This window comes from Drosophila subpulchrella, chromosome 2R (assembly GCF_014743375.2).
Source record: "Drosophila subpulchrella strain 33 F10 #4 breed RU33 chromosome 2R, RU_Dsub_v1.1 Primary Assembly, whole genome shotgun sequence".
NCBI lineage: Eukaryota > Metazoa > Arthropoda > Insecta > Diptera > Drosophilidae > Drosophila > Drosophila subpulchrella.
In genome coordinates, this window is record NC_050611.1 from 15,568,001 (window position 1) to 15,585,776 (window position 17,776).

At 40.7% G+C, this 17,776-nt stretch overlaps 1 protein-coding gene and 1 long non-coding RNA gene across 9 annotated transcripts in view; one reads left to right on the forward strand and one right to left on the reverse strand.

The window, feature by feature from the left end:
- Positions 1 to 5,036: 5,036 nt before the first annotated feature.
- LOC119551927 lies at positions 5,037 to 9,550 on the reverse strand. The gene is made up of 3 exons (XR_005219562.1): positions 9,460 to 9,550; positions 7,677 to 7,863; positions 5,037 to 5,391 (listed from the first exon to the last, which is right to left on the reverse strand). It is a non-coding gene; the product is annotated as an uncharacterized LOC119551927 (long non-coding RNA).
- LOC119551926 (myocyte-specific enhancer factor 2) overlaps positions 7,759 to 17,776 on the forward strand; it is a 28,744-nt gene continuing 18,726 nt past the window's right edge. For all 8 annotated transcript variants that reach the window (XM_037861556.1, XM_037861559.1, XM_037861561.1 and 5 more), the window contains exons 1-2: positions 7,759 to 7,897; positions 14,937 to 14,991. The gene's annotated coding sequence lies outside the window, so the exon portion shown is untranslated. The remainder of the gene's footprint in view (positions 7,898 to 14,936; positions 14,992 to 17,776) is intronic.

Consider the following 17,776-nt stretch of genomic DNA (forward strand, 5'->3'; position numbering starts at 1 on the left):
GTCGATTCTGCTCACTGGTTGCCAAACGGGGGCGTGTTCTCTTTTAATTTCGCGGTGCGTCGGAACCAACACACTTGCACTAGACCAACACTCGAGCAGAAACACCCACACTTTCACTCAAAAAGTGCATACATACAGGCGCTTGAGCTGAAATCTCAGTGTTTTGCACTCGACGCCTTTCGGGTATGCAATGAAATTTTTGTGAAAAACACCCACTTACTCACCCACTCAACCTCTGCATCTGTGTGTGTGTGTGTGTGCGTCTGGGGTAATGCATAAATTAATTGAATATTCAAATATTGCACTTTTTGTTGCCAAACGGCTGACGTCAGTGGGGGAGAATTCACGTAGGTGCCGGGGGAAACGCTTCAACTTTAAACTTTCCGTCTATATTTAGCATCTAAAAAAAGAACAAACAGTGGAGAAAGTTTTCCAAACAGCCCCTATAAATGTTTTCGTTTATATTCTCGTTTTGGGCAGCGTGTTTTTAGGAAACAAGCCACGAAAGTGCTGCCTACTTTTTACGGTTTGTTGCTTTGTTTTATTGCTGCAGGGTGAGGATACTTATCATAACACTTGATTCAATAAAGCCGCAGAACCGCACTGGCAACAAAAAAGGAAAGCCGCAAGTCAACCGCAAATCCCATTTCCTGCGACATTTCCACAGAAACTGCAAGTGAAACTCGAAATTGAAACGTAAGCCAAAAGTCGAAGCTCATTACGAATGCAAAGGGCATTCCGCCTGCATTTGACGGCATTTACCAGGGGGTAGAACCTTCTTGAAGTATCCCCCACGCTTCTTTTCTGGCTACCAGTACTCTCGCATCGAGTCCTGCTGAATTTCTGAAAATAACTCGAGATTTGTGGGAAAAAAAGACATGTGATGGTTCAGATTTGTGAGGGCAATTAGGTATTTTAACCACAGAACGAAAGCTACCATTATTTGTGGGATTTAGTTTTAGTTCCTAGACATTTCAATAAATGTCTTTAATCATCCTGAATATAACTTATATTACTACCGATACCTTCCTTAATACAGTTAACTAAAACAAGATTTAATTGAGATGGATTTTATTTTTAATTGTATACTTCTTGCTCATATTAACACTTCCCTACACTGAAATAATAAAAAGAGTTCTGGGATCAACATTAAATTACATAATTTTTAATATTGAACAATGTTAAATAGATACTGAAAAATGTAAATTTTTGTACTTTCCTAAGTTTTAACAAATCAAATATGTTGAACAATGTTAAATTGATACTGAAAAATGTAATACTTTGTTCTCTTCTTCTAAGTTTCAACAAAAAAAATATTTTTCTTATCAGCTTAGAGTATTTCAACTTCGGTGAGTTGCTCTAATCTTTTCTTGTTGATTTACCTCGCAACTTTATTTATCAATTTGCAACTGCCGCCGCAAATCGAGAATTCAAATTCAAAACACAAAGGCAAAGTCAAAGTCAGATTTTGCCACCTGTCGGGGCCATGGATAACCAATGCTACATTCCTCCGTCCCATGCCCAATCCCATTTCCACTACCCATCCAAAACCCACTCACATTTAGCTGGGAATAATGGCCAGCTCGTTTCAAGGACATTTTGTATGCGTCAAATGGCGTAACGTAACCATCAACATTTGCCCCTCTTGTCCATTCTAACTTGTTTGCATTTGCATGGGAAAAACTGGCCACAGCGAAAGTGAAGTTTTGCCGGCAAGTCACGACGTTTTGGCCATGGTCTATGACTATATAACTATATTACAAATGCAAAAGCAACAACTGAGTACTGCATTTGCATTCCTAGTTATTCTTTTCGCTCTATTCTGACTGTCGCAGCGGAAATTCTCCAACTCTTTTACCCTTTTTCACTTTTTTTTTTTTTTGCCGCCAATTGATTGACGCCGCACGCAGTTTGAATATTTGATGTCCTGGAAACGGCAAATAAATTGGTTTATCTAACCAAAACATATAAATGTTTTACTTGTTTTGGCCATAAAAATAAATTGCTAATTCTTTGTTGCTTTTACCCCGGCAGTGCGATTTTCACGCTTCAATTTTCAATCTTCCATCTTCATAAATGGGCAAATTCGATGGGTGCCAAGCACCTGATGGTACTTCAGCATAGAATCGGGTTATACCTATCGATGAGCCATGTATATCCCTGTGTCCCTGTGTGTATTCGTATGTAAATATGTTTCATATCCTCATTTTCTGTGCGGTTTTGACAGGCAATGTAAGTTATTGGTTTTTAATGCGCCTCTCGTGCGCACGAAAATTGTGAAAGGGTGGTGGTGGACTTGTGGGTATATCTGCTCCTGAAAGGCCCATCAATAACGATGATGGGTGGCAAAGAGGTATCAGAAGGCATATTATGCAAATATGCAAATTATACGTGAATTACCAAAACATATTGAATTATGTATTTTGAATTTATGGATGGCTGAAATGTGCGTGTAATTTAAAACTCGCTTTCCTGTAAATTCAGAATTCTGCAGGAATTTGTGGTGAAACTAGAAATCCTCTTGAAATTGGAACTTCGTTTAGATATTACCACTGCTGATAATTACAGGGTTATAGAAACTAGTTCGTTAGTTGGATCCCAAAATTTATAAACATTTCGACCATTAAATCGCCAGTTTTTAAGCAGTTGGAAAATGAGGTTGTGCCTTTGGTACTTTTTGCTTACTTCACTGATTTGATTACAGCAAATGGTTGGAGTTTGGGTTAATGGGGGCGGGTCTTAACCCTTTGGGTCCGATATTGTTAATGCTGTCGCAAGCTTCCAGTTCAGTAGGGCGCAAAGCGCACATTCTCTTCGTATTTAATCATTTAACGCCTCATTAATTCATCACTTTCAATCAAATTTTACGCTCATATACATTTTTCCATAGCCGTAAACGCAGGCAGGTGGTGCGGAGTATCTGTGTGTGAGAATTTTCCTCGTCACGGCGGTTTTTGTGTGGATGGTTGTAAGTGCGACCAGGAATCGCTTCATTGGCCACAGTAACGCCGTGATTAAGTTGGTTTTTCCAGCCCAACCGCTTCCCTCGCGGTTTTTCGCGGCGTTAAGCTTATTGAGTTTTCCCTTAATTCTTCAACTTTTGCAGCATTAAATTTAACTTTGGCCCCCCTATACCAAATAAAAAATAGCCCTGCATACTTGGGGGCGCACTTCCTTTGGGAGTGCATAACATTGGTTCTCACGTTTATTTTCCACGTGACAAAATGGCCAAGGAGTGGTTTACATAAGCAAAAAGAAGTACGCATCTGAAAGGTTTGAAAATTTCGCGGAATTTTTTTGCAATTCACGATGGTATATTGGTGTTTTTCCTAAGGAAATATACCTATTTGTACTTGGCTAAAAGGATTTCCTGCCCAAATGCCCAAAAAACACACGAAAATCGAACGTTTGCCATTCGTTATTTGCGGATTCTGCCAACTCAGCCAACACATTTCACTAGCTGCCTTCTGCTGTTTTAAAAATAACTCCTTGTTTTGTGGAATTCCATGGAAATCATGCACATCGGGAAATGTAAAAATATTGATGTTTTCAGTGCTAATTTTAACTGATACTCTGCGGCCGGCCATCGAGTGGGAAAATTAGCCCAGCCACCCCCTTTAGTTAGGGATCCGCAGAGGATACTATATATATGCCTGTACCTATGTATAATGTGGATATTTTTGCGTGTGCTTGTGTGGGTAGCACTGCCCCTTGGCCCCTGGCCCCTGGCCGTGGTTATAAAAATAAGTGAACATTTATTTAAAAATCATCGCACTTCCAATTCCAATGCAGCAGCCACGCCGAACAGGCAGCCCCACGAAAACAGATGCTCAGAATTTCCTTTCTTTTAGTCGAAGGAGATCGCCGGTCAAAGCAACAACACAGCACAGAACTGAAAAGAGCCGAAAAGCACTGAAAATCATTGAGGAACAACACTGAACAGAAGCCGAAGGCGACCAAAATACTTGTACAATAACAAAGCGAACCAGGCCCAAAAATAATACAATTCTAAAATATATCTCTCAGTGTGCGGCGCTGACTGTTGCTGTGTGTGTGGCATTTCGATTTATTTCCGAACGATCGGACGGAATGAAGAGTTAAGAGCTTTATTAGCAGTCCATTCGGGCGGTCGAACGCGCGCGTCTTTTAGATTGTTTCGTGGATATCGGTTTGTCGATAAATAAAGCCGGTTTGGGGTATAGTTATTTAAATTAATTATTCTCTGGAATATTAAAAAAAATCGTACAAAAATCGATTAATGCGATAGTGATAGCTTTGTAGATTGAGATTGTTGAAGTGTTGCATTTTGGAACTTGTCTATCGATATCATTATAAACGCATCCATTCCAAAATTCCATTGCAAAACCTTTTTGTAACTAAATGAAAGTAACATTTAATTTTTCTGGGAAATCATTTTCTTATAAACCTAACCAGTTCTACTAAATCTTTGCCCTTGTTCAGGGAAATTTACCAAACCGTATCTAAAGCTACAACATTTAACCGCTTTGCTCGCTTGTTGAATACATAATTGGCCGCTTAATACGATTTGGCCATAATCTGATTAGCTTCTTCTTGGCAAAACATAAAAAGGCAAACACAGTGCCTTCTGCCTCAAAGAGCCGCCACAATCCTGGGAAAGAAATCCTTTGTACACACACTCCCACAAAGGAATAGCACACGAACACACAGCCGCAGTACTCAATCACTTCCATGAAAACGCCATTAAAACGCTTGGAGAGCGCTTTGGCGACGCTTAACTCGAAAGCTCATCAAAAAGAGATTCTGCTGGGGATTCGATAGGGGGGGAATCCCCCTGAGGACGGGGCTTTAGCGCTAGTCAAAAGATGATTTCCGCGCCTTGTTGGCGGCATTATTATCTTATTTCGGGTTACCTCTAATTTTAAAATGGCTCAAACGCAAACAAACAAACAAACGCAAGATGAACCGAACTGAACCGTACAGAACTGAACAGAACAAAACGGATCCGAGCAAAACGAAACGGAAAAGCAGCAGAAGAAACAAAAAGCGTTTTTTATAGAACATTTATTTATAATTATACATTCTCGGTGTATATGCGATTTTCTGCGCCAGTAAAGTGAAGTGTAGGAAATATACACACGTCTATACCTCCTCGCACATATAGATTCTTGTACAATATTTTCATTTCCAATCCTCAATCCGAATCAATCGGCTCGGCTCGCTGGTGTCGCGTCCTTATAACGTATCGTTATTATTCCACAATCGAAATAATCGAAACAATCGTAATCGATCAACGGCAAGTGTGAGTGATGCCGTGTTAATAAAACACAGGCAAAAGCGGATAATTTCATCCAGCAAAGTGCAATTCTTCTGTCATAAGTCGTGAAATTTCCCAAAATAAAGTGAAAACATCTGTTTGAGAAGAAATGAAAAGAGAAATAAATAAAGAATCGGGAGAATTCAAAATGTTGCCACAAGCCAGCAACATGTTGCAAAGAAGTGATGTGTCCGTTCGGCGCCAGATGTCGCACTTGAATATTCAGTCCGACAGATGGCGGCAGTCCCTCGATCGGCTGCAGTTTTACCCAGTGTGCAATAGATGGCGCCAGCAGAGCCACATAAGATTGTAAGCAAATGAAAATCAAAACATTGTAAATTCTTTTATAAACTTATAAAAACGATGAAGAATGGAAAATTCCCTGACGTTTTCCCGCAAAAGCAGCTTAGTATGAAAAGCTTATCACCTAATACCTCTAGGCAACGCTGGTGTCTAACAAAACAAAGCAAGGGAACTTGGGATGAGGTCGGATTTGGGGCTGACTGGAGGCTGAGACCTGTCAGTCACTTCAAAAGGCGAGAGGAGAGCTCTTGAACCATTTCCGTTTCCGCTGGGAAATTTAATATGCCTTCTAGTGTGAGCTCCTACTCCACACTCCACTCTCCCCTACATAATTCCGCTTACCCGCTCCTGACACTTCGTTCTATATGGTTCTAAATCTAAAAATATTTATTTTGCCCCCTTTTTTTGCCAGTTTGTTTGCAACTCTTTTTGCCTTGTGCAAACTTTAATGCGATAAAAATTAAGTTCTGTTTTTTGAACTCCCTAATTATCTTCATTTGTCATGAAGAGGTCCTCTGGTAATAATTCTTTAGTCCTGATGAATAAGAACCTCCATCTTAATTTAAAACAGACAAATATTCATGCCATTTTTCGAGCAAAAGTTTTAAAAAGTTGTAAAGGTCTTAGGTCTTAAACTCGTAAAATGAATGAAGTAAATTGATTTCATTTCTTAAATATTTCCATGGTGTTTGTTAAAAGATTTCTTAGAGTATCCAACTCATGGATTCCCCAAAAAAAATGTTTATATGTTGTTTGCTTTTTCGTTATGTTGTTTTTAAATTGCAAAAAGTTGTTTATTTACGCAAATTTCTGTAGACTTTGGCCGACAGCCAACAATTTCAAATGCTCAAAATTGAAAAACTGAAAATGGCACGAAAAAGCCAGCCTCGTTGGCCATTTTACTTAAAAAAAAAAAACAATAATTATGAGCATTGCAGTTTCAACTGATTAGAAATCAGCTCGAAACCCATTTATGAGTCATACATTTGCAATAGTTTTTTAAAACAAATCTAAATCGTGTGTATTCGAGAAGAATCATAATGAAAATTTTGCCTTTTTGACACAGCAAGAGGGATTTTCAAAGTATGGAATATATACGTTCGAGAATATAGACGAAATAATGATGTTGTGGGCGTCAGGGAATGTTAAAGGTATAGAAGATATATGTCATCCATAGGGAAAGAGAAGAGAGAGGAGGTAGCGAGAGGCATAGGACGAGGTGGGAAATGTGGAAAAATATTGAGGGGAAAATTTATGAGAGACAACTGCCAGCTGAATCTGTTTGATGTTTACTTTTTTTTCGTATCTGGGCAAAGAAGACTTGCCAATACCCTAGACCAAAAGGCTTGTACGAGGAATTCGAAATTCTGACAACGTTCACTTAATAAATGAAGCTCCAATGATTTGTTTTTTTTTTTTTTGAAGTTTTCGTTTTTATGGAGTAGCCACAGGAGGTGGCAGTCAAAGGCACCCATAGGTGGCAATTTCATTTGGAAAATGCCATGGCAACGCAACAAAGGCAGCACCACAAACGAACACACACACTTTACTCTCGGGAAACCCATGATATACAGAAAGCTGATCAAGTCTATGGCAACCTGGGAGGATGGGGGTATTTGGATGTGGATGTGGAGGAGCTGCCTCCGATTGTCTGCTGCTGGGGATGTGAATGTGGCTGTGGGGGTGTAGATGTGGATGTGGCTGTTGCCGATGTCGCTGAAGCATTTCATTAGCCACCCACGCATTCCGACACTCACAACACTGCGTAGCAGCCCACAGATACAGATACAGATACAGATACGCATACAGATACAGATACTGCCGCACAGATACTCCGTCTTTGTGTGGGCGATTGTTGAGCACAGCACGCGCGCATTTCCCTCAACACAAGAGAATCCTGCAAGTGACTATCTGCCATCCCGAAATGCCAGCCCCCTTAACCCCCTAAAAGCTCCCCGACTTGTTGCATTTTGTATAGGCTCGCCACAGCGGGGGATTCACATTTGCGCACATTTCACCTGAATGCGATATGAAAGGCACTTGTGCAATGATTAATATCTCTCCTCATTTTACTTACAGTTATACAACCAATCTCAGGTGGAAGGCAGCGTCAACATCGATGTCAATTCCCGTAAACTGCATACAATAAACCAATGTACAAATTCGTAAGATAGGCGATTCGCGCGGGTTCTCTAGAACTATTCACGGATTACCACAGAATGGCCGTTGAGCATTGGCCATAGATCTTTTTTTGGAGAGAACAACTGCTGGGACAGTTGGATTCCGGAACCGTACCAGGTAAGCATAGGGATAAAAAATATTAAATGATGATTAGACGTCGGATTATATGCAAAATAAGTGATTTTAAATAGCTTCCTAAACCTTAAACAGTAATTAATAATTATTCATGAATACTATTTTGAATTAAACCAATATTACGTGAAATCCGTTAATATAAAAAAGGTTATACTAATAGTCCAACGTGTAAGGATGAACTATATAATTTTCCATAGGTATGATATAGTCAATTGAAACTGTGATTCTGCTTCTTTAATATTTAGTTTGAATATCTTTTTAATTTTTTGTTTGGTTGCAAAAAGCTGACAAACTATAGAATCTTCTTATTTAAGATCATATATATGTTTTTGATCAATATCGAACTCTAAACTTTTCGTGTAATTCCCATTCTCTAAGTATTGCAATAATAAATTTAACTAAAATCTTGGTTAGGTTGTCCATAAGACTTTTAAGAAATGAATGGCGAGCACACCTCCTTTGTACATCTAACAACTATAAAACTCAATAAAGGGTTTCAGATGTCCTAGCTAATTATCAAAGTAAATCCAAGTAAAGTCTTTCTCCCATATCTACGGATTGTATTTCGAATGGAACTTTATCTATGTCATTCATTATTTGGATATTGTTTTGTAGTCAAGTTAGAACTAGTAGTTTTTGGTGCTACATACAATGTTGTATTCAATTCGGACCAGCTTTCTTGGCTCTCGAGCGGATTCCTGGGCAGTCTGCGACTACGAATACCAGATCGAACAAGACCTACAACAACAGCTGCGTATGCGTGATGCCCACCAATACAGACACAATGCCGACACACACACTCTTCCAAGTATCCCAATACCAAGCTCGTTGGGCTTTCAATTAACGTGAAACATTTTTGCCAAGAATGTTTTTTTTCCCTTTTTGCCATGGAAACCCGCTGCCGGGGGGAGATTCTAAAGAATACCAAAGCATTGAGTTACATAGTTCCGTGCAGATATTGATGGTTTTGAATTGCAGAGCTGTAAGGACCAACAGCATTTGCAGGTAATTAAATCTCAGAAGAGCTTCCTCTGTGTGTCAGAGATTTTTCCTTTCGCATCATCATATCGAACGTCATTGAATTATGCGCTGTCTTCCTCTCGCTCTTTTTCTTATATTATATATTCAGGGGATCATCAAGTATTCAAGCACGCGTCTCCCAAATGTATACACATCGGCGTGTGTATATATATGTTTTTTATGTACATATGATGTATATTCTTATGGGGATGGGGGCCCGGAAAATTCACCTGAAGATGAAATTTGTTTCGCTCGCCCTGCGTTTTGTTCCTTTTTGTTTACGCTCGATAATTGCACTCGACGACCGCAATAAAGGGAAATTAAAGTTTCCCTTTGCCGGGGGCCCACTACACCCCCTCCAACCCCCATTTTCCGACCCCCTTTGACATTTGTGCAGTTTTGGCTTGACGTCGTCTTCGTTCTCTGTCATTTCATTTGCAGCTTTAAGTATTTTGGACTCGGGCCAAAATGTTTTTCATGTCTTGTTGTCGCCATGCCACAGACCCACACACTCACATACTTACAAAATCACCGGCAGCAGGCGAGAGGGACAGTTAGTGATTAAGCGTGAAAATATCAGATCCATCCCATCCATGGGGTACAGCAACCGCAGCAGCAACAACGACAGAAAACCAAAAAAAAAGAAAGAAAGAAAAACAAGAAAAGCTGGCAAAAATTTCTAGTTTTCTGCAACATTTTCTGCGACTCTTGGTCTCTTGTTTTCTTATTTTTTGTGGTTGGTCTTTTGGTTTTTGGCAAGTGCTGCATGCAAATTAAAATTGTTTCAGCGTAGATAAAATGTAATGCCGAGAGGAGTGAGCCAAAAGAAATGAATTTAATTTAATTTGAAAGATCCAATTCAATTGCGAGGAAATTGAGATTGTTTCGGTGTAGAAAAATTGAATGTTTGGAAGTTGCTTTGAGGTAGCATTTTGGCCTTTCCAAATTTTGTTTGGTAAGTGGAAGAAAAGTAGATAGGGACAGTAGTAACCAATAAAAAACAACAGAAAATATACAAATATACATACGATTTTGATGCAATTGTGCTAGTTTTACTTTTTCGCTTAAATAAATGAAAGTAGATAGGGACAGTAGTAACCGATTGAAAGACAATTCTTTCAGGAAACATAAAATGTTGGTTTATGAGGAGTCAACTAATATAACAGACAATTTATTTGTATTTTTAGTTCTTTTGACTAAATAAAATGTTTAATTATTAACATTTTTTCCTGTCTTTTTAATTAAAGTAGATAGTGTAAAGCTAGTTTGCTTTAAAGAACATTATTTAACGCATTTTATCATGGTTGTTATAAAAGAGAGATCTCACAGTATCAGTTACTTAATAAACATGAAATAAAGTTGTATCAGTTCCGCAAAACATTATCTTAAATGAAGTTAAGCAATGGCATGTCTTTCCTGCACTTAAAAATCTTTCCAATACCTAAGATACCATCGAAAACAAAGGAATTGTAGAACTCTACAGCAGGTCTTCCATTTAATTTATTCTTCTTTACCAATATCGCATAGCTCCGGATCATATATCGATCTGAGGCGCACACATGTGCTTTTCACCGTCGGGATTATCCAGCGAGCCAGCTAAGAAATACGAGCAAAGGGGCCAATACAATGATATATCCTAGCCCCAACGAAAAGAAGATATATACACAGATATTTGTTTATACGGAATGTCCGTATAACAAACACTGGCATCCTCTCGCTCGTTCCTTTCCTCTCCGATTGTATTTGTATCTGCATCTGTAGCTCGGTCTGTATCTGTATCTGTATGCCTCCATTTGTGTATCTGCAGCTGCGCAATTGGCGACGACAGACATCAGCCGCCGTTAGCTGACATGGACAGCAACTGGTAGAGCGGACAATATAGGATATATAGATGAAGAGGAGGTGGGCATACCACATGTGTCTTCTTTTTGCAGTTACACATCGCGGCGCTTTCGTAACGCATTTTGGCAGCACCTGTCTTCCCCACCCTCTCCCTCTCTCTTTGGTTCTCCCTTTCTTCCCCACAGCAGCAGCCATTGCAAAATCTTGTGTAGAAAGATTGAAAAATTTCGAAAGAGAATTGCTGAAGAAAACTGAAATTCAATCAGCGAACCCATACCAACGTAGCTTTGGCAGGGGCCCGAGTGGAAGTGTGGGGAAGAAAGGTGTGGGGAAGACGACTCACACTGTGTGTACAGGAGAGAGGAGGACCAAAGCAGCGCAGCGTAATGTGAGCACTCACACCAGCGCAGATCGTAGAGAGAGGTGTGTGTAGAATGGGTGGAAAAGGGGGGAAGACTGGTGATCGAGGCGAGCACTTTGTCTATATTTAGCCCGAAATGCAAATGGCGTCAGAAGAAGCACACACTCACACATATATACACAGACATGGGAGAGGTGGGTTCCGCTGAGGTGAGTTAACGGATTTTTGCGCATGCGCATGCGCTTTTTCCCCAGAGATCGCCATTTTGAATATCACCGATCGCGATACAGAAAAACGAAAACACGGGAAAATCAAAATCAGCCAGAGAAGAGAAAAAATCTAACTGAAAATCTCTATAGATTTTTATAGATTTTTCCTCGTTGGCCATAACTAAATTTAAGATTTTGTTTTGGTTTTCGTTTTAAATTTAACTTGTGAATGAACTGGCCAGCCGATCAGAGACAGCACAAACAACAGGTCGCCACCCCCTTTTGAGACCCCCAGATATTATCAATTTTCTGCAAGCGCCAAGTAAACAATCGATTCGAGCTGAAAATGTTATTGGCCCGAGTTTTATTTTTACAAACGGCGCGCGGGCACGTGCCACAGCTAAAATCGTACCACGAACAGATAGATATAGCTATATAGTCAGCCGCAATCGTAGATGCGGTTATAGATATAGCCAGCCGCAGTTGGATATAGTTCTCTGCGTTTGCATCATCATCATGGGTCTATCCGTTTGTCTGGTAGTTCCCATGTTTATACGGATTTCGGATTTTATGTTTGCTTTTGTTATTTGTTTCTATATTTTTCCCTAATGCTCGGTTGTTTTGCATTAACGCTCGACTCGGGTGGGTGGTCCAGAGATGCAGACAGATGATCTGCCCACCCAATCGAAAAACGGAGGCCCGACTAGTCTGCAATTTTTGTTTTGATTGCGTGTTTTTTGGAACACATTTTTATATTATTTGAAAATTTCAATATTGAATAAGTACTTCCAGCTGTAGAAATCTGCGCCTGTAAAATATTTTCTTTATATTTAGCTCCTAATCGCGAAAATCCTAACTTTCCATAGTCCTATGGATCTCCAAGGCATCTCCTATCTCCTATCTATATTTAGTTTACCCCACCTCCCCACCAATTGTTTTTCTATTCCATTTGCTTCGGGTCTCTGCTGTGTAACCCCAAACCGAAAATGACAAACAGAATTATTGAAAAATTATGATTTCTTGGGCATGTCCCCAAGGGCGTGACGAAGAACCAGGGGGATATGCATGCGAAGGTGGGCTGGAGGGGGTGTGACCATGGCCAAAGGATTGTCTGTACTTCTCGGTGCCCAGTTGCCGAGTGCATTCCTCCCTGCCGAGTGGATCTGTAGACTGTAGAGCCGTATTTGTACCTTCAGCCGCACGATCCGATCGCCGCTAAAGAAAAAAGCCACGTAGAGCACGCAGACAGAGATTTGCCATGGACTTACCCCTCGGCTTCAGTTCTTCTCGGATATATCCGCCCCGCTCAGTTTACTAATTGCTTCCGCTTGCCGATGCTACGAGTGCTACGGGTGCTACGACTGCCCGAGGTTTTCAGGGGTCTAGAGACTCATTTTAATTGCATTTCTTTTAACGGTAACATCAGTGGCAGCAGTTTGGCCCCCCCTTCCATTCCCATTCCCTCTTGGCTGCCTGTCAGTCTGGGCGACGGTCTGACGGTCGGATGGTGGGATAGTCTGATATTCTGATGCCCTGCCACGTCAATAACATTTGCGTACGGCAAAGACGTGTGTCGGTGAACCAATTCGTGTATGTGTGTTGGTCCAGGGGTGTGGGTGAGGAGGGGGTCTTACCGATTCTTAAGACCCTGGATCTCTTCTTAGGAATTTTTATCGAATTTTATCATTAAAAAATCATGTTTCCTTACCACACGGAAAGCCCCTTTGAGCTACGCCTCTGCCTTGGCTTTGCAGTAGTTTTGGGTACCCAATAAGTAGAAAAAAATCAAAGGAAACATTGCGAGTACTTGCACAAACATATAGACACATGTACATTGTGCGTACTCACATTAAATACACTTAAATTAATTTTTTTTAAATATATAATGACATTTAAAAAATGTTTTTTTACCAATCATTTTTTTATTTCTGAAAAAAAGTTTTTTACAGTATAGTTTTTTATTCTTAAAAAAAAGGGTTTCATCGTATAGTTTTCTTTTTTTGTTTAAAATATTTTTTAAGATCAAAACGTGGATCAATTTTAAATTAGTTATTCTTTTTTTTTTATAATTTCTTGTCCCCGGCTTTTTCTCAAAGTGTACAGAAAACCATAAGATGTTTCTACATCGATGCGCCTTATGGCCGCTGCTGCCGCTTCGGTTGGCTTTAGGTGAGAAAGACAACAATAAAATGTGGCTGCAGACTCCTGCACAGAAACAGACATAGAAACCGAAAGAAACGCACACTGGGCTCAAGTGGCCGGGTTCCTCCATTCCGATGCCCAGACATTCTCGGCCAGAGAATCCGCACTCGAATAGAATGTTATGCTAGATATGCCATTTGACTTCTGGCTCGGCAAACGGCGAAGGCAACCAGGAAACGGCATCGCCATCGAAATCAGCAGCCAAAGGATGCGGCCACTTGAGACCGGGGCATGGTATCGGTAATCCATTCCATCCAGCTCGGGGAAATGAGCCTCATTTGGTTCGGGATTTCCTCCAAAGTCATTTATGCAACAAACATCTGAGAATATTTTAGAGCCGGCGGGGGAGAAGAAACAGCTGCCAACGAGGTCCTTTTACTTCTTTATTCTAAATAATTTATTTCTAAAGATTCAAGATGGCTAATAAGAAGTTCTGAAAATTTTAATTCACTTGATAAACTTTTTATAAACTGGAATTCCTTTCTGAAGAAAATAAATTAAATTTTTTCAAAAACATTGGATAGTTAAAATTAAGAGACTGTAGTATATAGAGATTTCCATAAATCTATTGATTTGTTAGAGGTATGGAACAATGTTTTGTAACATTTATTTTGTTGATTGGCAAATTTTCTATGTTTAGATTCAATAAAAGGGGTTGCATAAAAGCATCAATCAAAAATGTATGAATTAAATATTGATATACAAAAACGTGATTATTATATGTCCAGGCTTTTGGTTGAAGTGAATATAGCTTGATGAGTGATTATTACACTACACCCTTAATATTATAAAGTTGGGGCTCTTTGTTACTCGAGTCTCCTCTTTCTAGGCGGGCTGTTTATGGGGTTGGGAGCGGCCCATATATCACCACCCAAGCTCACCCAGCATCGCGGCAAAATTCGCTGTGTCACTTGTTGAGTCTTCGGATGGCTCATCTGTTCCGCCACCCCTTCTCCGACCCATTCCCCAGAATTTTGCGGCTCTACTGGGGCCTTCGGTTTTTTCTGTGGCTTCGGCGAATGTCGCTTTGCATCAGCTTACAAGATTTATGGTATCCTTTCAACTTTAAACCCGCTCTGCTCACTTGTCGTCTGTTTTCCGTTCTCTGCAACTCGTTCTTTGAGTCGTGTTAGTTTTTTTTTTTTTGCAGGGGGCATGCCGCACATGTGCGGACCCCGACTTTGCCACCGATTTCTACTAGGGGCTTCTCTCTTTTCTGGGGGGCGCAAAAACAATGCGATGCAGGAGGTCAACGTGGAACGCGTGTGCATTGAACTGAGCATCATAAATCGCTAGAGGGGCGGGTTTTTTCCAGTAGCCTCCTCCAGGATTTTCTCACTTTTCCCCATTTCTAATTTCCATTTCCATCTCTTCCGGCTCTTTGCAGCGTAATCTTTTGTACCTGTTGTGTCGGCAAACTGCTGAAGGCAAGCTTCCCAAAGGTGAGTCCTTAGAACCTGTTTTGTTTTTCGGCTTGTTTCACCTTCTTATGAAGCACGTGCCACATATTACCAAGCTGGCTAACACACACATGTGTCTCTCTGTGTGTGTGCACAAGGCAAATATTTACACTCAATGGAACATAATAAAGACATTAGGGAAATATTGTGTTATGTGGGGGCATAACTTGGGTTCTGTGGGTGGAAACTGTATGAAACTTATCAGCCCACCCTCTGCTTTTCCTTTTTCCTTTTTCCCACTTTTCCTCTCCCGCTGTGTGTGAGTGTGTTTGTGTGCGGGACACTTTTCTTTATTGCTCTGCGAGTTGTCAATTTCCGTGTGTCTGCCTGTCTGCTTTCCCACCAGTTCTTTCCCCCAGCCAGGATGCTTGATATTGTTTTCCACAATGAAAAAAAAAGGAAGGTAGTTTGTTTGTCTAGCGTTTACATTAGACTGCACATTAAACAACACACGCTGGATTTTTATTCGTTGCTGAAAATGCGCACAGGCAACAAGTTCCATTCTTTAAGAGCTGTAAAATCTCAGAAACACAACAAACAGTATTTCGTAATCACATTTTAAACAACATTTTTGTTTGGCATTCTGAAAAGGGTATGTCTAGTGCAGGAAATAATAAAACTTATGATCATCTTAAACTTCAGCTTACAATGCAAGCGATTTTTTGTTGTTTCTTATATTAAATTTGATTTAATTTCTACCTATTATATAAATATTTTTCCCCTTTCTAGGGATCAAAAGCCATTTGCATTCCAGATGCAAGACTTTTAATTGCATGACACTCTATTTATAGCCTACTTTCCGTCTAAAAGGGGTTATATCAAGCTGGAATGATAGCTAAACCACTTTCCATAGCCAAGTATTAAAGCAGTCGAGGCCAATAGCTCACTCCCACGCAAAGTTTTCTTCTTAGTTTTCCGCAGTACATGAATGTTTTAGTATGTTGTCGAGTTTGCTCCACTGTCAGCTGGGATATGCATAAATAACATTGATTGATAAGCCACCCACGCAGAGTGTTTGCCAGCTATAGCGAATGATTTCGAAATGATTACCCAACTCAATGTCGCTCTCTGAATTATATGCTAAATATATACATACACTAAAGCGATACACTTTATGAGGCCGTCAATGGACCAAGTTATGAATGAAATGCAAACTCAATTAGCTCACCTTGAATGCCTGCCATCCGTTTCAATTATAAACCTTTTTGCAGCTCGTCCTTGCCCCAAAAAATAGAAAAGAGTTTTTGCATAAAAAATATGTATATATGTGCCACACTTAAGCCCCAAACCCAAAACGACTTGAAAGGAAAAGTGTGAAAAAATACAGAAGCAGTTTTTGGTAACAAGGGAAAATGGTTGACAGTGACAGTTTTGCGGGCAGTTGGAAAGTTTCTCGCATTTGTTGGGCAATGCTAATTGCAAGCCGGGATGACAGTCGAAGCCAATTAGAGGCAGTTTCCTAAGCCAGCTAAAAAGGGAAGGTAAGGTTAGGTTAGGCATCGCACTGGCTTCATGCCTGGGAACTGAACTTATCAGTCATGCAAACAGAGAAATGCTTTCACCGAATCCCTGGATTCCCCGCCCCGCGAATGACACACGTGTTAAGGTGGAATTATTCAGGCTGACAGGAGGAAACTGAAGCCGAGGAAGCTGCTCTGCGTGGGCGTTTGGCATTGGGGAAAATTGATTAGATTAGGCCAAAAAGGAACACGGCCGAGAAGGGCTCTGTTCCCTGTTCGTTGAGTCCATAAGCTGGCATTTAATCACATTTAAACTTCAGTGCCCGGGGAAATTGATTGAGATTTTTATGAATTACTCAGCAAGTCGGGGCTTCGAGTCGCACAATTGAAATGTAATTAGGCAATGCTAATGGCGACACCTACCCCTCTCTATCTATCTTATTTGGCCGGAAGAGAGTCGAAATTACTTGAGCTTAACTTCCTTTACTTGTGTTTTTCGGGGGGGAACCGGCATTTGCATAATTGATACCACCGCAGACATTTTTCAATTTCGAAATCTCGGCAAGCAATTAAAAAGATGTTTTCCCTGTAAGTCCGTATGCTTACAACCCTCTGGGTACTCTTCTTCGTATCTGCAAGATACGCTGGAAGGGCAATTTGAATGAGATTTATGAAATTACCTACGCAGCGCTTACAAAAACATCAGAGGAGGGCAGTGGAGTGCCGTTTGTTTCACGTGGTCCCTTGGCTTGGGGTATTACATACGTACATACGTACGTACTACTGCCACTCGAAGATCCCCCTGAAGAAACCCCTGCCAAGCGGTTAAGTCGGACTCAACACATTGCAGATGCCGCATGTTGCACATGTGTTGAGTGCATGCAACGTGCAGCATAAACTACATGGCACATACAGCATCTTGCAATCGGGGTACATGGTCATGCGCAAATCGCCGGGCGGCGTTTATTGAATTAAGACTGTCGACGACTGTTTGCAGTTGGCAGTTGTCGCACCCAGTGGAAGCGTTAAAAGTCACAAGGACACTGCAACCGGGAACGGAATGGGATACAGAATGGGATCGTCGGGTATACGTATACACACATGGATCGTTTGCCCCTGGGCTATCGTTCTCAAAATGCAACATTGTGGCGCCGCCGAGAGGCGAGGCTCATAAAAGCGGGTAACGTGGTCGCGCTGCACTTGGAATCGGTTATGCGTGATTTTTACAGAATCCACTCAGTCAGTCGGGGACGGGGCAGTATCTGTGGCATCTGGCATTTGCATATTGCGCGGGAAGTCACGTTAAA